We start from the raw sequence: 21,845 nt of genomic DNA on the forward strand, positions 1-21,845 counted from the left end.
ATATATAGAATGTCTCACGTTCTTTTTTTAAATGAATGAGATTACATGGGAAGAGAAGAGGCAAGCAATCCTCTTGAGTACTAGTGGGAGCAAAACCTGTGGTTTGATTCGAAGTTTGCTGACTCTCAGTGCCCCAGATTTGAAGAATTTTGGTGAATTGGTGGAGCTTGTGAAGGGTCACTTTCAAACCAAGCCCTCAGTCACGATGCAGAGGTTCAGGTTTAATTTGCAAAATAGGGCCCCAGTGAGGCAATTGCATGCTATGTGGAAAATTTGAAGCAGCTAATGGAGCACTAGCTCGAACGACATGCTCAGATATCGTTTAGTACGTGGTGTGAAAGAGGACACTATTCAGAAGAGATTATTGTCCAAAGTGAAACTGGGTTTCAAGAAGGCACTAGAGATAGTGCTGGTCATGGGAAGCACTGTAAGACATTCACAAGCAATAGTGCGTGCAAACTGCTGCTGTCCTCCACATCGGGTGGGAAACCTCAGCCGAAAGTGGTGTGAAAAGGCGAAATCCTGCCAAGAAGCGGGAAACAGCCCCCGCTAGCTGAAGAATAAAGAAAAATAACTTAGCAGCGAAATCGAAGAATAATTTTAAAAGAAGTGGAAATAATCAGTCTTTTAGCAATTGGCAGTTTAATAGAAATTGAATGCTACTATGGAAATATAATGAGATAGTGCAAGAAAGATTCAAGCAGGCTTGTAAACAAAAGAAGCCCAATGAAATCTACAATGTAGAAGAGCCTGAAACAATAAATTCTGACACTTACTTATTGTTTAATCTGAAAGTTGGAGAGGCAGAACCAATACTTGTCACAGTGAAAGTAAATGGCAAACCTGTTAAAATGGAAGTAAACATGAGAGCTTCCACTACAGTAACTGGGGAACATACCTTCAGATATTTGAATAATGGTGAACATCAATTAAGCTTAGAACAAACAGCTGCCAAGCTATAAACATATACTGGTGGTGAAGACATTCAAGTAAAGGCAAAAGCAGAATAACTGTCCATTATGGAAGCAAATTGACAAAGCTACCAATGTTGATATTGAGAGGCAGAGGACCAAGCCTTCTAGGGCAAAATGGCTTAGGGAAATCAACCTTGATTGGCCACTGAGATTCCAAAAGGAAGCTGGATGCGTTCCTGTTTTGAAAAAAGGATTGTGTAAGGATTCGACAACCTGAAGAAATGCAGGCTGTCTTAAGCCAAAACCTGGAAGAACCGCGGAAAAATTCGAAGAGACCCTGCTAGATGACAGAATTCGAGACGAAGTGAGCAACTTTTGCAGGGAAAAAGAAAACTTGTCGAAAGACCTTCGCACACTACAAGATTCCCTCAAGGTAAAGTTTGTACCACTGGAAAAGTATGAAGAGAAACAGAAAGAATTCAGCACTTCTCTGAACAAACTGAAGAATGAGTTGGCAGAAAAGACACAATAATGTCCAATTTTCCAGGAAGCAGCAAACAAAAACAAAAAAGAGACAGACGAGCTGAAGAATCAGCTAAATGAAGCCAAGGAGGCTTTGGAAGAAAACGTCTCAGAATTTTCCAAGAAGCAGACAGGTAATTAAATTTTGGGAGTCTCAACCGCTGAGCTCAGACAAGCTGAGCTTGCCTCTGAGTGAAGTCAAAAGGAAGGCTAAGATTAAAGCCTGCACTAGAAAGAAGAAGGCACGTAGAAAGAAAGTTCAGAAATACTAATAGGGCCTTAATTCTGGCAGCATACGAATATACTTTCTTTTGTAGGCCTGACAATCAAGTAGCAACACCGATGCCCTTGGTCATTTGCCTTTACAAGAAAATGATGAGCATGTCCCAGTTCCACAGGAACTTGTTTTACTGTTAAATTTTTTAGATTCCTCGACGGTATGTGCTCGACAGATCAGAGACTGGACAAGTCGGGACACAGTCCTATCTCAAGTATGAGAACAAGTGCTACAACGTTGGTCACAGGAGCCTGTATCTGATGAAATGAGACCGTACTTCGACAGAAGACATCAAATAAACAGACAGGATGGCATCTTATTGTGGAGTGGATGAGTGATAGTTCCTCCAAAGGGAAGGGAGCCTCTTTTAATTGAACTACACAGTGCCCATCCAGGAATTTCCCCAATGAAGACCATAGCACACAGCTATCTATGGTGGCCAGGGGTGGATGGTGAAATGGAGAATATGGTAAAGCATTGTGGGCAATGTCAGCAACTGCAAAAGTTGCCAGTGACAGTTCCATTACACCCATGGGAGTGGCCAGGTAGACCCTGAGTGCGGTTACACATTGATTACGTTCCCTTTCCTGGGAACAATGTTTCTGCTCATTGTCAATGCCCATTCAAAATGGCTGGACGTATGTGAGATGAAGTCACCAACGTCGGGCGCTACAATTGAGAAACTACTTCAGAGTTTAGCCATGCACGGACTAACAGAAGTGGTCATATCCGATAATGGCACAGCATTTACGAGTGCTGAGTTTCAATGGTTTATCAGCCTCAGCGGTATCATTCATGTAAAAACTGCACCGTACCACCCTTCCTCAAACGGACTGGCTGAAAGGGTGGTTCAAATGTTCAAGACAGTCATGAGAAAGCTAACGTGATTCCTTGGCAACCAAGCTAGCACGCTCCATACCCGTGGAGTTATTATTGAAACGCTGTCTCAGGGCGAGATTGAGCCTCATAATACTGATTTTAGAGGATAAGGTGGAAAGGAGTCAGGGAAGCTAGAAAATTAGACACGACTGGCATAATTGTGAGAGGAAATTTACTGTGGGAGAGCCGGTATACGTAAAAACTTCGGGGAAGGACCAAAGTAGTTAACGAGTGAAGTAAGTGTGGTGACTGGACCTCTATCTTACCACATGGAGGTGGAAGGCCAGATCATTTGTAAACACATGGACCATTTAAGGAGGAGAGAGACAAATCACCAAGATTTGGTTCTACCAGTGATCATTACCGGGTCTGCGTTTCCTGTTGAGGATGCTCAACCCAGGACTGACATGTCTGATGTTCCTGTAAGAGTTGAGGACATAGAACTGCAAGTGCCCACTGGAGCACCTGATGTTCTGGCAAATCCGGAAAAGAAGGTTCCTGACAAAGAATCTGAAGTTGTGGAGCTGCGATATTCCACAGATACCAGGAAACCACCTGAAAGACTGAACTTGTAAATTTCTTACACAGTGTAATATTATGTTGTCTTGAAAAATATGTATTTGTAAATATAATATGTATAGTCGAGTTAAAGGGGGAGGAATGTGGCGATTATGGTTTTACTTAATGTGTAATGCACCTTTAGCAATAATACTTGTTAGGAAATATCACATGACCTGTAGTAACAAATAGGAGAATAACGTGGGTTACCTCAGCAGAGAGTGCAGAGATAGAATTGGAGTTGAAAGCACATGCTGCTGACTATATTGTAAATAAACTTAATGTTTCCACTTAAGAAATGTCTGCAGTTCAACTCTATTACTAATAGTACAACTTGGCCATCCTACAACACCTGTGCTCTCCAGGTTCTCCCTTGTTCTATCTGTGCTGACTTGAAAATTCTCATTCTCATTTTGGGCTCACCCATTCTACCTCAATAAATGATTTGTTTAACACTGGGCTACTCCTTGCCCTTTCTTGTCTCTGCTCTGGTCATCCACTCTGCTCTTGCTCCCTAGTTCTTTGTGCCTTCTCACCTCCCACCCTGCTTTCAAAACCTTCTCAAAATTCTTCACTCTTTTGACCCTTCACGGCTACTTTTTCTGTTTAACGTCATGTGCTTTGAGACATTGGGGGTAAATTGACTTCCCCTCATTTTTGGGCCTGAATCAGTTGCATGTGTCAGAAGAGGCCTACCCGAAGACCACACAAAATTGGCCCTCTGACCTGGTCTTAATTTTTCGGGCAAGCCACCAGCTGCAGTCATTCCTCCAGGGGAGCTCATGGCCCTACTCACCTCCAATTCTGGGACAGCTGGCTCACTAGCACCTGCCCAATGGGAGGTCATGGTGGTGATAGGGTGTTAGAGTGCCATGTTAAGGAGCTGGTGTGGGGAGGGGTGGGGGTTGTGGGGGAGGGGTGGGTAGGGGGTGTGGGGAACATTCTCCTGACTCCACATTAAGTATAGAAGCAAAATACTGCAGATGCTGGAAATCTGAAATAAAACAGAAAATGCAGGTCTGACAACACCTGTGGAGAGAGAAACAGAGTTAACATTTCAAGTCCGTATGACTTTTCTCCAGACCTAAATATAAGTAGAAGTGTGATGAAACTTATATTGTTTAAGGGAGGTGGAGCAGATGAAGCTGGATAGAAGACCAGCAATAGATTTGGGCTGAGGAGAGATTGACAAAGATGTCATGGACACAAGACAAAGGAGTGTTAATGGGAGTGGTAAGGGCTAAAGAAGGTGCTGCTAATGGCATTAAGGTAAGGAAGTAGAATGTGTGAATAGCAGAACAAGGGTCAGCATTCTGTGAAAGAACAACATGGAACAAGTACAGCTGGCCTTGTTGGGGGTGGGGTAGGGGGAGTGGGCAGTGTTTGAGGAACAAAGATAGAAAAAGGGATGGAAAAGGGGATAAATAAGGGCATAAAACAATGAATAAATGAATAAAAATAAAGTAAATAAAAAAATAATAAATATTTTTAAAAAGTGATTTAAAAAGGGGGTGAAGATAGAGGTGAGAGTTCATGGTCTGAAGTCGTTGAACCCAATGTTAAGTCCAAAGGCTGTAAAGTGCCTAATCGGAAGATGAGGTGCTGTTTCTCAAGTTTGTGTTGAGCTTCACTGGAACATTGCAGCAGGCCAAGGACAGACATGTGGGCATGATGCATGACAGCAGGATGGTGTGTTGAAATGGCAAGCAACAGGAAGGTCTGGGTCATGCTTGCGGGCACCCAGTCCATGTTTGTTCTCTCCAATGTAGAGAAGACCACATTGGGAGCAATGAATACAGTAGACCAAATTGAATGTTTGACTGTGAGAGTGCTCCTGTCATGGAGATGTAGTGGAGGCCCTAATAGTTGCTCGATCTCAGGAGGATGATGACAATATGCAGTGAGGACACTCCACAGGTCTTCACATAGCCTCTGAGAATGTCTGACTCCTGTCTGGCCAAGGGCAGCTTGCTTGCGCTCCATAATCAGGGCCATCTCAGAGACGCAGGCATGAAACTATGGCATCAGTGATGGAGTTAAGCCCATGCAGCAGTGCAGGAGTGATGTCCTGGGCCAAGGTCTCCATGGCAGCTGCCATCCTGCCAGTGTTGACATCGGTGCATTGCAATGCCAGTGCTATCACCTCAGCCTAAAGGAGGGCAGACTCCTCCATCATGCCTTGCAATCTGAGTAGTGCAGCGGACATCCCTTCCTGATGTTCCTGAGCTTGCCTTTGCAGCTTCAGCAACTGTGACATGGCTGAGTCCAGAGTCTCATCATATGACTCGGACTGAGCAACGTTCTGGCCTCCAGCAGCCTTCCTTCTGCCAGGGACCTGGGAAGTCCCTGCCTCCACCTCCTGTGGATCAGAAAGTGTGATGTGCTCACCAGATTGTGATCCTGGGGCTACTCTAAAGCTAGGTCCCACCGAGGCATATGTCTCTGTGCTGGTGGAAGGTATGGGTGAGCGCTGTGACGGGACTTCAGGGAGGGTGCCTTCAGATTCCTCTTCAGAGGTTTCTTTGGAGCTTGATTGGAGGCTCTGAGTCATGACTCCGTCTGCTGTTTCCCAGATGTTCCTGCGAAAGCAAGGGGAGGTAATTAGTGCATGGTAGTGGCCTGTGAAAGAGGACACATCACTCACATCATGGTTTTCTGATGGATGTTGCATTGCTGGATCCTCACTTGGTAGAGCAGCGCCGACCTCACCGTCAGCACAGGACCGGTCCTGGTCATCACTGGCCAGCTGGATGGCTCTGTTTTCAAATTCAGTGAGAACTTTGAATTCCAGCATCCCTCCACCAGTCTGCGACCTTTCCTTCCTGTTGTGAGCCAGTTTGTCCTGCATGGATAGAGATGGGGAGAGTGTATAAGGATGCCTGACAGGCCAGATGATAAGTGGTGAGCGGTCCCATGGATGGGATGAGGACAATGACGGTGTGTGAGTGCGAAAGAGTGAATGGTGATATCCCTTGCACTGGCAGTAAGTGAGGGGCCTGTGCGTGTGTGATGGGTTTGTGAGTTTGTGAGCTCGGAGTGATGAAAAGAGCGACTTACCTTGGCGGAACAGAGGAGACCATACATCCTTTTGCGGCAGTCTGTGGCTGTCCTCTTCTGAAGGGCATTGGCGCTGACCACTGTTGCCACCACCTCCCAAGCTGGATTGGTGACTTTGCTGTCCATCCTGCAGCCAGAGCAGGGGCAGAGCACATCCCGGCGGGCATCCACGGCATCCAGCAGTCGCTCGAGGGACCTGTCGTTGAAGCGGGCTGCAGTCTTTTTGTCTTTGCTGGTCATGTCTCCCAGGCAGTGATGGTGAGTTGGTGGCGATGAGCGCTTTGCTAGTGGCTGCCTTTTAAAGATGGCGGCCGGCGTGATGCAACAGTGAGGTGATGGCGAGTGGGCAAATGAGAGCCCACCCTGCCATGGAAACGGTGTGTTTTGCAGGAGTGAATATATAATGAGGCGGGCTCAGGAAGATATGGCATGAAAACCTATCATTTTCGTCGGTGGGTAGGACTCCATTTTACCCACCCACTACCGCACTTAGTGCAGTTCTGGGAAAATTCCGCCCAACATGTGGATTTAATTAAACACAAGTAGATTGTACAATGGAAGCTGTTAGAGTTGATCTGAAGCTGACACAAGCTGCATATGTAGGAGAGGGAGATTACTGTGTTACCGCTTTAGAAAAGAAATATAATTATGGATACCCAAATCCATGCCCTGTTCCCGAAACAACCTTTAGTTTTAACCCAGAAACACCTGTTAGTATTGGTGATCGAGAATTGATGAATACTCACCATCAGAATATCAGAGAAATTAGTGTAAAAGACAGGATGAAGGGATGATTGTGGGAGTTTGTGAAAAGATTCAATTATGATGTCTCATAACTGCCAGAACAACTTGCAGCAACCTAGTGAGTATATTGATTAAAAAAAATTGGTGACATCAAAATTACCACATGGTGGGGGGATTTGTGGAACTGGGGCACCAAGGTGAATATTCTTCCATGGATTAGGATTATATCACGTGCATTTGCGATGACTGTCACTTTAAGATCAGTTTAACTGAGTAGGGGGTCACGTGGTTTGTTCAACCAATGTGTGGCTGGCACAGGGGAGTAAATTCAGGGGAGGGGGTTCCCTAGGAAGAGATGGCTGTACGAGGGGCTGCCTGGATACGAGCAGCCATGGGAGCGCTCGTGTAAATAAAGTTTATTTTGTTTGACTAAGAAGGCTCCCGGATCGTTTTCTACAGTATTAGTCTTTGTTTAATTACTGATAATTCTGATTCCACTAATTAACTGCTGTATATAGCAATCTGCAAATAAAGTTTACCAAAGACTGCCCTCATGAGTAACTGAACTTGAAATACAACCTTGACGAGTAATGAAACCCCAATGGGATATATAAAAAAAATCATTCCAGCTGGATAAATGACAAAAAATAGTCATTTTTGATTATAAAATACTGTTGTATTTTGTATTTTAAAGTGGGGTGGGGGGGGGGGCGAAGGCTGCAGGCCTGAGGCCTGAGGCCTGCAACCACTAATTTTTGCAATTTTGCATTTTATTTCTGCTTTACTCTTGATTTTAAGCCTATAGTGAATATTTAAAGTTATTTTGCATTAAACCTTACATTGATCTTAACCCAGCTTTGGTTGTGCTGTGATTAATTAACCAATAATAATCAGTAGAGACCTGTTTTCCCAGACCTTGTTTGTTTTTCATACCGGCCATGCACAGCTGGTATTTAGACTATGTCTTTGTTTTCCATTTTTCAAGCTAGAAATACCAAAATTAGTTGTCTTCTGTTTATCTTTTTTCTCACTGCATTCAGTGACCCTTGGAATACAGGCCAGGACAATGAGTAACCTTATGCGCGTCACCTAGTATGGTCATCAGAAGGTGAAGTTTGATTGATGAACAGAACACTTGAAGGATGACAGATGGGAAGACACCATCAAAAGATGCATAAACAACTTGGATAGTGTGAAGTCTGTGTGGCCTTGCAGTGTCTGTGAGAAGAATTGATCAGACTTGAGACTTGTTTTGGGAAAGGACTGTACCAGGCCTCAGAAGGCTGGAATGGAGCCAGAATTTGACTTAAAAGGAACGTTGCTTCGAGGACTCGTTGCTGCATCCATAGTGAAATCGTCACCACTGAACTCGGGAGGAAGGGCCAGGAATGGAGTGACTGACCGTGGTGCCCAACCACAGGTTACTCAGCAACTTGGTAATGTATGTACCAAGGAGATGGTAATGTATGTACCAATTTAGGGTGCTATTGCAGAACAGACTAAATTGGGGTTATTCTTTGTGCTTTAGAAAAATCTGTCTTTCTTCTTTTCTTCTGATACATATAAAGTGCTTCCTCCTTTCATTAAAGTTATCTTTCTTTCTTTTTACTTATTTTTCTTTTATATATATTAATGTATTATCAATTATAATTGTCATATCATCATTATTATAATCATCATTCAATATTCAATAAAATTGTTGTTTTAACACATTACTTGTCATAGTCACTCATTCCTGTCACAGCTAGAGGACGGCTTTGGTTCAAACATGGACAAAGGAGCCAAACTTCAATGGTGAGGTGAGAGTACCCGCCCTTGACATCACTGCAGCATTTGAGTGAGTGTGGCATCAAGGAGCCCTAGCAAAACTGGACTCAATGGGAGTCAGGGGGAAAACTCTCCACTGGTTGGATCAAACTGAGCACAAAGGAAGATGGTTGTGGCTATTGGAGGCCAATCATCTCAGCTCCAGGACATCACTGCAGAAGTTCCTCAGGGTAGTGTCCTTGGCCCAACCATCTTCAGCTGCTTCATCAATGACCTTCCTTCCATCGAAAGTTCAAAAGTGAGGATGTTCGCTGATGATTGCACAATGTTCAGCATCATTCGCAAATCCTGAAGCAGTCCATGTCCAAATGCAGCAAGACCTGGACAATATCCAGGCTTGGGCTGACAAGTGGCAGGCACATTTGCACCACACAAGTGTCAGTCAATGACCATTTCCAACAAGAGAGAATCTAACCATTGCCCCTTGACATTCAATGGCATTACCATCACTGAATCCCCATTATCAACATCCTGGGGGTTACCATTGACCAGAAACTGAACTGGACTGGCCATATAAATACTGTGGCTACAACAGCAGGTCAGAGGCTAGGAATCCTATGACGAGTAACTCACTCCTTGACTCCCCAAAGCCTGTCCACCATCTACAAGGCACAAGTCAGGAGTGTGTTGGACAACTCTCCACTTGCCTGGATGAGTGCAGCTCCCACAACACTCAAGAAACTTGACACCATCCAGGACAAAGCAGCCTGCTTGATTGGCATCCCATCCAGAAACATTCATTCCCTCTACCACCAACGCACAGAAGCAGCAGTGTGTATCATCTACAAGATGCACTGCAGGAACTCACTACGGCTCCTTCCACAGCACCTTCCAAACCCACGACCACTAACATCTAGAAGGACAAGGGCAGCAGATATATGGGAACACCACCACCTGGAAGTTCCCCTCCAAGTCACTCACCATCCTGACTCTGAAATATATCGCCATTCCTTCACTGTCGCTGGTTCAAAATTCTGGTACTCCCTTCCTAAGAGCACTGTGGGTGTACCTACACCCCATGGATTGCAGCAGTTCAAGAAGGCAGCTCATCACCACCTTCTCAAGGGCAATTTGGGATGGGCTATAAATATTGGCCTAGCCTGTGATACCCACATTGGGCCCTGGTGTTTGGCACCATTTGCATGCATCTCCCTCTGCCAGGCCCTGGTGAGGTCTACTTAAAGCCAAGACCAGCTATACCTGCTGTCTGCAGACAAAGATGGCACTGTGCCTAAGGGGGAGAATTTGGTGGGACTGGGGAAGCCTGTGAATGCTCCTAAACAGCTGCTGTGTCATATGTCACCTGCTGGCTCCTCTGCCGCAGAATTTTGTCAAGTCAGTTGAAATGGTGCAGAATCCCAGTGGATCCGGATTGTGCTTGCTCCAAATTTCAACTCCTCCCAACCCTCCCTCTCCACACTTGACCAGAAATCCACCCAAAGATTCTTCAGTTCGACTTTTGATTAAAAGTGATCAAAGGGTTAAGTGAGACTCGAATGGTACGACCTGTAAAAGTGGTATTTTTGAATTCTGTAAATCATTTTGGGTTGACAGTTAGCTTAACTGTGCCTTGTTAAAACATTTTTTCCCCTTGAATTTAAATTGTCTTCAAAATAAACATTGGTTTAAATTTCTGAATTTATCCAGATTTTCCGGGATACAACTTTTCCCACTGATTTTCTTTCTTATCCTTTATGCTGAAAATAAAACCTGGAAAAATCCCAGGGCATTGCACAGAATCTTAGGCCAGAATTTTCACATTGGCGTGCGGGGGTGGGGCCCGCACATCGATGCGCGGTGACGTTGGGCGTGTGTCCCGACATCACCGCACAACATCGCGATATTTTGGTGGTTGGGTGCACGATGATCTCCGATGCACGCCCGCCAATAATTAACGGCCACTTAAGGCCCTTGAGGAGCCAACTGACACCGATTTTTCAGGGCCCATGCGATCTTCGGGTTGTTGCATGGACAGGCGGGTAGAAAACATTTTTATAAACCTCATCCACGGGAGGAATAAAAGTGGTGAGTGGGGTCGCGAGTGTTATTTGTCAGACATCTAACGCTTAAATAAAAACAAAAAAACTGCGGATGCTGGAAATCCAAAACAAAAACAGAATTACCTGGAAAAACTCAGCAGGTCTGGCAGCATCGGCGGAGAAGAAAAGAGTTGACATTTCGAGTCCTCATGACCCTTCTACCGAACTGCAAACTCCAGTTCGGTCGAAGGATCATGAGGACTCGAAACGTCAACTCTTTTTACCTAAAGCTTAAAGTTACTTATACTTGCCTGTGTGAGCAGGAATACTTCAAAACACTTCACAGCAGCTTGGACAGGAGTAACAGGCTTCAGGCCAGGACTCTGAGTCAACATCATTTCTGGGGCCTTGCTGGTTTCAAGAAGTCTTCCCCTAGCCTGGGAATGGGAGCTGAACTCTTCACTGGAGGCACCTCCGCTGAGGAGGAAGGGAGGGCCAGAAAGGAGAGGAGGCCAGGAATCCACATTCAGCCTCCAGGGGAGCCACCTTTGGGAGGAGGGCCGCAGGCCCAAGGGCTGTAGGGCCAACAGGAAGTCCAAGGTGGAAGGGGCCACAGAAGGCACCACTATTCTGCTGCCAGGGTATATATGAGGCAAAGCAGCTACCTCAATATGTCTGAGGTGCAGTGCCGAAGGAGGCTCCGACTGTCAAGGGAAACAGTGACCTCCTTTTGTCAGACGATTGGTCCTGAGATCTCGGCAAACTATGTGGGTGGACACCCCATGCCAATGGTTCTAAAGGTCACAGCTGCCCTCCATTTCTATGGCTCGGCTCTTTCCAGGGGTCGGTGGGTGATCTTTGCGGAGTATCCCAATCAGCTGTCCATACTTATGTCAAGCAGAAGGTGACAGACGCTCTGTTTAGGCATGCATTGACTTTAATCCACTACCACTGGGAAGAGGCCAGCCAGACACAGGGAGCTAGAGGCTTCGCAGCTATTGCTGGCTTCCCCCGTGTCCAGGTGCAATCGACTGCACACGTGACCATCCCACTCCATGAAGGTGCAGCCAGTGTGTGATCACAAGATGCAGATCCTACAAGACTATGCAAGGTACCCAGGCAGCTTCTACGACGCTTCCATCCTCAGACTCTCCCAGGTGCCGGGGCTCTTCAGTGCTCCAGCTCGGCTGGATGGGCGGCTGCCGGGTGACAAGGGCTATCCCCTCAGAAGGTGGATCATGACACCTCTCCGCCATCCAAGAACAGAAGCCGAGCAGCGGTACAATAGGAGCCACACCTCCACAAGGGCTGTGGTGGAGAGAGCCATCGGTCTTCTCAAGATGCGCTTTCAGTGCCTGGACAGTTCAGGGGGCGCACTCCAGTACCCCCCAGATCATGTGTCGGTGATAGTGGTTGCATGCTGACATTGTTGCTCCGGCTGCACATGATGAGTCCAGCAGTGAGTCCGAGGATGTGCATGCACCGAGAATGCTGAGGGGATAGATGCTGACCCGGGTATACTTCAGGGAGGCAGGGTCACCTGGGAGGCTTTAATCCAACGCTCCTTCAGCTAGCACACCACAGATGGACCTCCAACACAAGCCAGGGCTGCAGGCTCCATACACAATACCTGGCAGCAAAATCTGCCTGGTTAGTAACATTAACTATGTGCCACATCAATAAAGCTCAATGACAAACAACTCACTCATAACATCATGGGTTCCTGTCCCACCTGCTGAAGTAAGGAATCACCCTGAACCATGCTCACATCTCAAAATTTAATGAATTCATAAAATGAAGCAGAAAATAAAATTAATGCGAAGGCGTTATGCATCACACCAACTTGTCATCAACTAATAGTGGGGCAACATTAAAAACACCAGTGAGAAACCTGTGGTGTGCCTAAGGTACCTTAAGTTTACACTTCTGGGTGCTACGTTTAGGTGCTCCCCCGTCACTGGCGCGGGCATCTGAGACAGCCTGCTCACTCTGCTGTCCTGTTGGCCTTGATGACCTTGGCGTGCGTCCTCTGGCCCATGCAGCCTGTGTTGGCTCCGCCTGGGAGGGAGCTACCGGTTCCACAGCTGGCATCTCCCCAGTTGCCACAGCCTCATCGGATCCCATGGTCAGGCAGAGGGGTGGAGAAGCTGCTGCCCTCATCCGGAGCGCCCTGAGAGGAGCCCACAGAGTCAACAGGCAACTGCTGTGCCGACGTGAGATTGCTTCGGACCTCCTGGCCCACCATTGATCTCACCGAGTTGAGATATTTGGTGCCCAATCCATCTCCCACACTGGCACTGACCAGCTGAGGTCAATGCCACTGTGAGGGCTTGCAGGTCCGAGCGCAACCCCAGGAGGCCCTGATTGTTCTCTTGGAGGAACCTCTCCACGAGAATCACCACTCTCTCCATGGAGGAAGCATGACGCTCAGCCATGAGGCTCATTGCATCGGTGATGCTCTGCGTGGACTCCTCCTGCACGGGCACCATGCCACAGCATAGCTTCATGTATCTCTGCCAGATCCTCCCACATAACCTGCTGCACTTCCAGCGTTTGCTGCCTCATGGATAACTCCAGAAGCATATCATCAGCCACCAACCGAGCATGTGTCTGGTCCCCAGCAGTCCTCTGACTGCTGACGCCATGGCCACTCAGTCTCTGCCTGCACCTCAAGCGAGTGTGAAGTGCTCTCACTGCTGTGCCCCAGATCACTAGCTGGGGTGCTAGTATCGAGGTGCTAGTATCTGCGCTGGTGCCTGCCTAGCAGGGATAGTGTGGCGCTGATGAGTGGATTTCCTCTGGGGCCTCAGGTGTGAGATGTGGCCCCTCTGCCCCCTCCTCCTGGCCCTGCTCTGGTGATGCTGAATGGAAGAACAAGGACATTTGATTAGTTACAGTACAGACAATGTCAATGTGCATGCCTGTCCCCCGGATCATTATGTGCCCATCCTTCCATAAACAACAGTCAACCTATGTTGCAAACTTCAATCCCTGATCATTCAGCAGTGTCATGGCTTCTGGGGTACACATGGTGACCCGAGTGCTCGGCAAACATACCTCCCCATGGCACCCCAGCCTCACCGCCACCGGTGGACCTGGGCACAAGGCACCTCTCCATATCTGTGGCCTTCTGCTCGTATCTGGTGACGATGGAAAACTGGGCCTGGCCTCAGCCAGTCTGCATCCACACGCTGGAATTGTGCACAGTCTTCTCCTGAAAAGGAGAGAAGAGCATTGATTAGTCCAGCCTGTATCTGGATTCCCTGCCAACCCAGCCAGAGTGGGACATTGCAGGACTCCAGTTCTTCATCACCCTACAGCTGCCTCACACTCACCCGAAGAAGCCAGGGCTGCATCCTCCCTATTGCCCAAATGCTGCCTCCTTCACAAGTGGCACCACAAGGTCTAACCTTGCAAAGCAAGGATGCACAAGCACGTGGAACGCCAAGGGCAGCAGATGGATTGGTGCCCTGCCAACTGGAAGCTCCCCTCCTGACTTTGACATGTTTCCCAGTTCCAGCACTGCGCCTAGGTGCAGACCCTTGAGGTTACCCCCAAAACAGTACTCTGGGTGTCACTCAAACACGTGCTGCAGGTGCAGAACCCATCTCAGCATGAACTAGGCATAGGCAATATCTGCTGGCCCACCCAGCAAGGGAAACATGCTGTGAAGGATTCAATGCTGTAACTGCACTCAGAAGTTGGGGGGGTGGACACTGGGGGAAAGCCTACCTGCTGTGTTAAGTGACCTTTGCCAACATGGTATTCACCCTTCCTGAGTGCAGGAGGTCATTGAATCGCTGGCGGGCCCACGTGCGTTGCACTAGTCATGGGAGCTGATCTTGTCTGTCACCTCCTCTCAGGCACATTTGGTCATGTGGGGGGGCCTCCTCCTCCCATCCCTTGGAATGAGGACCTCCCGCCGTGCTGCCACCTCCTCCAGGAGTGCAGTCAGGCACTCATCAGAAAAGCAAGGGGCACACTGCCCCGCTGCCCTACCCTCTTGCCTGGCCTGCTCTCCAGCAGTGCTGTGGGGAGCCCTCCTGTTGGTCACGATGAACAGCCTTTGCAAGGCTGCCTGCACTCTATTTGAACAGGCTGCCAGATAACCATTGGATCTGGTGGTCAATGCACTCCCACCACCTGCCCACTCCCGCTATCCTTGGAAGCCGCGCTTCACGCTGGGCGGGCCTTAATTGGTCCACCCACATAAAATGGTGGCATGGAGCCAATTGCGGGCAGCAATCAGCTCCACACCCACCCACACCTGCTCCCAAACGGCCCGCCTGATGGGGAGAAAATTCTCTCCTTAGAACTATACAATAGTACAGCACAGGCCATTACATCTAGACCAGCTCTTATGAAGAACAATCCAGTTAGTCACACACTGCTGCTGTTTCCCCACATCCTTACAGCTTTCTCCCCTTCAAGTATTTATCCAATTCACTTTTAAAGGCTACTATTAATTCTAAATAGACGAGAAAAACACTGGCCAGAAGTTGTCAGTTGGTGGGTGAGCTCGGCGGGAGCAGGCGGGGGTGGTTGGGAACCCGATCGCTGCCCGCAATCGGGTGCGCACCACGATTTTATGCAAAAGGGCCAATTAAGGCCTTTAAATGTAATTTGCGGCCCCCCGAGATCTGTGGGAAGGGTCGGGCGGCGGCAGGAAGCCAATACCCGCCGGGTCCAATGGCGGCCCGGTGGCCAATTCATAAATGGCTCAAGCAGCCGTCCTGCGGCTGCCTCTGAGTTTGGTTATCTGCCTCTGAGTTTGGTTATCTGTAATGAACAGCATCGTCGGAGAGCAGCCAGACGGGAGGGCAGTCGGCCCTGAGGTTCTCCGATGAGCGCCTCATTGCCCTCCTGGAGAAGGTGGCAGCACGCCGGGATAACCTTGTCCCAAGGGACGGGAGGAGGAAGCCCCCCCTGCCTGACCAAATGTGCCTGAGAGGAGGTGGCATCGTACATCAATGCAGTGCTGCAAGCAGTTTAATGACCTCCTGAAATTGGGAAGGGTGAGTACTGTGTTGGCATGTGTCACTTAGCAAGGCAGTAAGGTCGCCCCACCAACCACCCCTCCGCACCCCGCACCCCCCACCCCCCCACCCGCCCCCCCCCCCCCACCCTGCGCAACCGCCCCCCCCTCCCCCCACCCCGGCCCTAGCACCTCGGAATTTTGTTTTTTTATTCATTCATTCACGGGATGTGGGCATCGCTGGCTGGACCACAGCATTTATTGCCCATCTCTACTTGCCCATGAGAAGGTGGTGGTGAGCTGCTTTCTTGAATCGCTGCAGTCCATGTGGTGTAGATACACCTACAGTGCTGTTAGGCAAGGAGTTCCAGGATTTTGACCCAGCGACAGTGAAAGAACGGCAATATATCTCCAAGTCAGGATGGTGAGTGACTTGGAGGAGAACTTCCAGGTGGTGGCGTTCCCATGTATCTGCTGTCCTTCTAGATGGCAGTGATCGTGGGTTTGGAAATTCTTAGACCGTGAGTGGCAAATGTCATGGAAGTAGCATCTGGGCAAGAGGCTGAGCCCTGGCTGCTTGGAGTGAGCGTTTGGCGGCTCCACAGTCACGAATCAGATGAGCCCTGCAAGGTTTCACTCAGGTGGGGTTGGCCAGGCTGCAATGTCAATGCAGGTACAGGGTGGACTAATCAATGCTCCTCTCTCTTTTCAGGAGAAGACAGCACACAATAATGTTGAGAGGCTGCGGACTGGCAGAGGGCAGCTCCACCTTCTGATCCTCACCAGATACGAGCAGGAGGTACTGGAGCTGGAGAGGCGCCATGCGCCTAGATCAACCGGCCATGGTGAGTTTGGGGTGCCACTGGGAGGTAAGAGTGCCATGCCCTGAGGTCACAATGTCTGTCACTGCAAACATTCCACTGTTGGCTGTATATTGATTTTAGCCTCCAATGTGGAATCCCCGTTGATAATGGAAAGACGAGGGCACCCTGATCCGGGTGCCAGACATGTACAGTAACAGTGTAACTACTTCAACTCATCAAATGTCCTTGTTCTTCCTTTCAGTCTCACCAGAGCATGCCCAGTGTCAGGAGCCTGAGGGACTGCCGCTCACCTCTGAGGGCACAGAAGGTATGAATGCACCAGCATCACACCCTCTCAGCCAGGCAGGCACTAGCGCATGTAACAGCACCTCGGTGGGAATAAGATCGTTGACTAGTATCTCAGTGCACAGCGGTGAGGGCACTTCATACTCGATTGAGGTGCAGGCAGAGGCAGAGAGTGCCCAGGGCGCTGGCAGTCAGGGGCTGCTGGGAACCAGGAACATGCTTAGTCGGTGGCTGATGATGAGCCTCTGGAGTCGTCCCTGAGGCAGCAGATGCTGGAAATCCAGCAGGGTGTGCGGGAGGACCTGGCGGAGATACATGAAGGAATGTTGTGCCATGGTCTCTATGATGGAGGAATCCATGTGAAGCATGGGCAATGCAATGACCATCATGGCCGAGTGCAATGCCTCCTCCATGGAGAGAGTGGCGACTCTCATGGAGAGGCTCGTCCAGGAGAACAATCAGGGCTTCCTGGGGATGCGCTCGGACCTGCAAGCCCTCACAGCGGCATTGACCTCAGGTGGTCAGTGTCAATGTGGGAGATAGATTGGGCACCCAGTATCCCAGCTAGGCACCCGTCCATGAATGGTGAGCAGGGAGGTCCAAAGCCATCTAACCTTGGCGCGTGAGCTGCCTGTCGTCTCTGCGGGCTCCTCCCAGGGTTCTCCGGATGAGGGCGGCAGCTCTTTCACCCCTCTGCCAGTGAACGTTGCATCCAGTGAGGCTGCAGAGATGCCAGCCATGGCACTGGTCGCTCCCTCTCAGGCGGGGCCAGCACAGGCTCCACAGGCCAGAGGATGCCCGCCAAAGCCATCAAGGCCATCAGGACAGCAGAATGACCAGGCTGTTTCAATGCTGGTCTACGTAGCATCTGCAAGCGCAAACGTAAAGCCGTGTAGGCACAACATGGGCTTGTCACTAGTGGTTTTGTTTTGCCCCATTTTTGTCCAATAAGTTGGTGCAATGTTCAACACCTTTTCATTTAGTGTGATTTCTGTATGCCAGGCACCACACCATTAAATGCGTTGGTTCTCAACAAGCCTCTGGGTGCTTCATTAGTTCTGCAGATGAAGGGAAACCCATGATGTTATGAGTGACTTGTTTGTCATTGAGCTTTATTGAAATGGCACATAGTGCATGCCGTTGACCAAGCAAATGTTGCTCTCAGTTATCGAGTATGGAGACTGCAGCCCTGGCATGTGGTGGTGGTTCATCTGTGGTATGCTAGCTGAAGGAGTGTTGGATCAAAGCCTCCCGGGTGTCCCTGCCTTCCTGGAGGTTGCCCAGGTTGGTGTCTATGCCCTCAGCATTCTCCTGACCGTGCTCATCCTCGGACTCACTACTGGACTCATCATCTGCTGCCAGAGCAGCTGCATCAACATCTTCACCCACCATTGCGTACCCCCTTTCCAGTGCCAGATTGTGGAGAGCGTAGCATGCAACCATTATCAGTGACCCACGATCTGGGGGGTACTGGAGTGCGCCCCCTGAGTAGTCCATGCATTGGAAGCACATCTTGAGAAGACTGATGGTTCTCTCCACCACAGTCCTTGCAGAGGTGTGGTTCTTATTTTACCGCTGCTCAGCCTCTGTTCTTGGATGGCAGAGAGGCATCATGAGTCACCTTCCTAGGGGATAGCCCTTGTCACCCAGCAGCCTTCCATCCAGCCGAGCTGGAGCACTAAAGAGCCCCAGCACCTGGGAGTGTCTGAGGATGTAGGCGTTGTGGGAGCTGCCAGGGTACCTTGCACAGACTTGTAGAATCTGCATCCTGTGATCACACACTATCTACACATTCATGGAGTAGGAGCCCTTCCTGTAGATGAAGGCACCCGGCTCACCCGCTGGCACCTTGATGGCCACATGTGTGCAGTCTAATACACCTTGGACACGGGGGGAAGCCAGTGATCACTGCAAAGCCTCTGGCTCGCTCTGCCTGGCTGGCCTCATCTGAGCAGTAGTGAATGAAAGTCAATGCACACCTGAACAGAGCATCTGTCACCAGCTTGACACAACTATGGACAGCTGATTTGAAGGCTCCACAAAGATCACCCTGTTATTTCTGTCATAGTCGCTCTGAAGCAAAATAAAGTTGACCTGTTCACACAAGCAAGTAGCAGTAAGTTACAAACTAAAGTTCCAACAATTCACATCAGCTCACTCACTCACCCCTCTTATCCTACCTGTGGATGAGGTTTATATAAATGTCTCCTACCCGCCTGCCTGTTGCACCCGTGCGGCTCACTGAAAATCGCATGGGCTGCAAAAAATCGTATTTAATTGCTGCCTCATGGGCCTTAACTGGCCCGTTAATTAATGGCGGGCACACCTCTGAACTCATAGCGTGCCATCCTTCCCAAATATCGTGAATGCACGCGGTGACATAGGGATGCACACCCGACATCATCGTATGTTATTTTACACGCTTGCATGTCAGGCCTGCCCCTGCAGGCCAACTGTGAAATTCTGCCCACTGACTTTAATTATCTTTAAAAATGATACATAAAAATAGTACTCGCTTTTATATTCTAGATGCAATTTTATCCAAAAGGTTTTAACGTGGTAAGCTGATCTGCTTTGATTTATAATCAATTACCTTTGTTATGACCATCTCCATCAAGAGAGAATCTAACCATCACCCCTTGACGTTCAATGGCATTACCATTGCTGAATTCCCCGCCATCAGCCTCCTGGGGTTACCATTGACCAGAAACTGAACTGGACCAGCCAAGTAAATACTATAGCCACAAGAGCAGGTGAGAGGCTGGAAATTCTGTGAAGAGTAGCTCACCTCCTGACTCCCCAAAGTCTGTCCACCATCTGCAAGTCACAAGTCAGGAGTGCGATGGAATACTCCCCACTTGTCTGGACAAGTGCAGCCCCAACAATACTCAAGAAGCTCGACACCATCCAGGGTATCAGCTCTGAAGAAGAGTCACACGGACTTGAAACATTAACTCTGTTTCTCTCTCCACAGATGCTGCCAGACCTGCTGAGTTTTTCCAACATTTTCTGTTTTTATTTCAGGATATCAGCCCGCTTGATTGGCACCCCATCTGGAAACACTCACTCTCTCCACCACCAGCATACAGTGGCAGCAGGGTGTACCCCTGCCTAACTCCTTCAGTGCTCGGAGGCAGTACTTACTCCCTCCCTAACAGCACTTTGGGTGTACCTATACCACATGGACTGCAGCACTTAAGAAGGCAGCTCACCACCACCTTCTCAAGGACAATTAGGGATGGGCAATAAATGCTGGTGTTGCCAGTGATGTTTTCTTCCCAGAACAAAAAAACACAATGGGGTAGGTGTGGTAAAGTGAAGTACTGTGTACCTTTAAGAGAATGCAAGTGAACTAACCATGTGACAGTACTAACCAATCACTGTACAGCCCGGGCTACTAGTTAACCAAGTATAGAGCTGGAGGTGGTTGTGGGAGCATGCAAAGGTTTAGTGCTCTGCCCTCTGTTACAATAAACAATCAGTTTGTTCTTATGTCAGCCTCTCTTCATTATTGATAGCGAGCATCAACTAACAAATGTATAGGAAGGCGTGTAATTCGAGTTTACTTGACTAGTAAACTCATAAACTCAAGACCTAAGAGTAGAGATTCATCTCGGTCGTGCAGAGCAGGTGATATCGCATCCATCGTCAGTTATACACCCCACTGAGTATCTGTTCCATTGCAGTAAGTGCAATGATTATCAGGTGGGATGCCAAACTTGGTCAAAGAGGTGAACCAGTACCACTCAAAATAAATTTCTACCCAACAAGTATAGGGATGTCGATGTCAGTGATCAACCATCGCACTCAAACATTTTCCCTACATTCTGGCAGTATGTTGGTACAAGTTTTCTCTGGTGTGTTTGTGAGGGGTGAGATTTCAGCCACATTGCACAGTGAAAATCAAACAGGAAATGCATAATTACAATAAATGGCCTTTCGTAACAACCACATTCCAACTGTAAGTGGGGTGGAGATAAGCTCAACAGAAGGCTGAAGACAGAATGTTGAGTAATTCTTCAATGATATGGTAAGGTTGTTTTTTCCATAGTTATTCAGATTATATATTCACCTTGTAATCCAAGCTGTCAAGAGGCATTTGCAATGTTAAATAATGGTGAGAGAGGTGCTTCATTGAATCTTAAATAGTTTTTGCATAACATGCTAACCTGTCTTCTGCCAGGAAACATCATATTAACATCCAAATGCTGAACAGGTTTCCCTTCATTTCAGTCTCATGCATAGCTGCCAACCTCAATATCTTAAGAAAGACTTAAGAAGAAAATTATGATAGCAATTCAAAAATTTAGAGATAACATTGTTCTTACCAATGGAAGGATGCTGGGAATCCTGTATGTCACTGGTCAAAAGGAGCCTGTAGAGTTTCTGTTGGACCAGAGACTGTGACAGGAAACTGGAAATTCCCACTCCCTTGCCTGTGTACACACATTTGATTGCTCTTTCAGTTATAGTCAAACAAACCTCAGGGCCTGGGTGTAGGGTGGGGGTGACTAGGGGAGGAGGGGAATGGAATTTCCACAGAATAAATCTATCCCCATGTGCAATATCAACTAGCTGACTAAATATTCTCATGGATTGGACCTCAGTGAAATTCAGAAGAGCTTTGCAAAGCCTTTAGGGTAGATGAAATTTAAAGTAGATGCAGAACCTGACTTAGTATTTTAAAATAGCTATTGCATTTTTCTTTTTCTTTTGAATTTACAGTTGAATTTATTATTTTTCCCTGCTTCTGAAGTGTTGCTAATACCCTGGAGCCCTGCTCCTGGCCCCTGCCTCTCTCTGCAGTGAAGCTGTAGCTAAGGTAACCAATCTTTCCCACCCTCCTTCTCAGGGTTGGCCATCAGGCCTGATGTATCAGACTCACTTTGGATCTCCCACCCAACAAACTTGTGCCATTATCTCTGTTCATTGGTTTTCCAGCATTGCTTTACCTTTATTTTCTCCCTTCTGTCATTTTATTCAATCTTTGTTTCTTATGAAATA

At 48.1% G+C, this 21,845-nt stretch overlaps 1 long non-coding RNA gene across 1 annotated transcript in view; it reads right to left on the bottom strand.

The window, feature by feature from the left end:
* The window catches only part of LOC121281785, a 60,400-nt gene extending 39,159 nt beyond the window's left edge, over positions 1 to 21,241 (bottom strand). Inside the window, exon 1 of the long non-coding RNA XR_005943930.1 lies at positions 21,170 to 21,241. This is a non-coding gene — a long non-coding RNA (uncharacterized LOC121281785). The remainder of the gene's footprint in view (positions 1 to 21,169) is intronic.
* Between the last annotated feature and the right edge of the window lie 604 nt (positions 21,242 to 21,845).

Source organism: Carcharodon carcharias, chromosome 9 (genome assembly GCF_017639515.1).
Source record: "Carcharodon carcharias isolate sCarCar2 chromosome 9, sCarCar2.pri, whole genome shotgun sequence".
NCBI classification, from domain to species: domain Eukaryota; kingdom Metazoa; phylum Chordata; class Chondrichthyes; order Lamniformes; family Lamnidae; genus Carcharodon; species Carcharodon carcharias.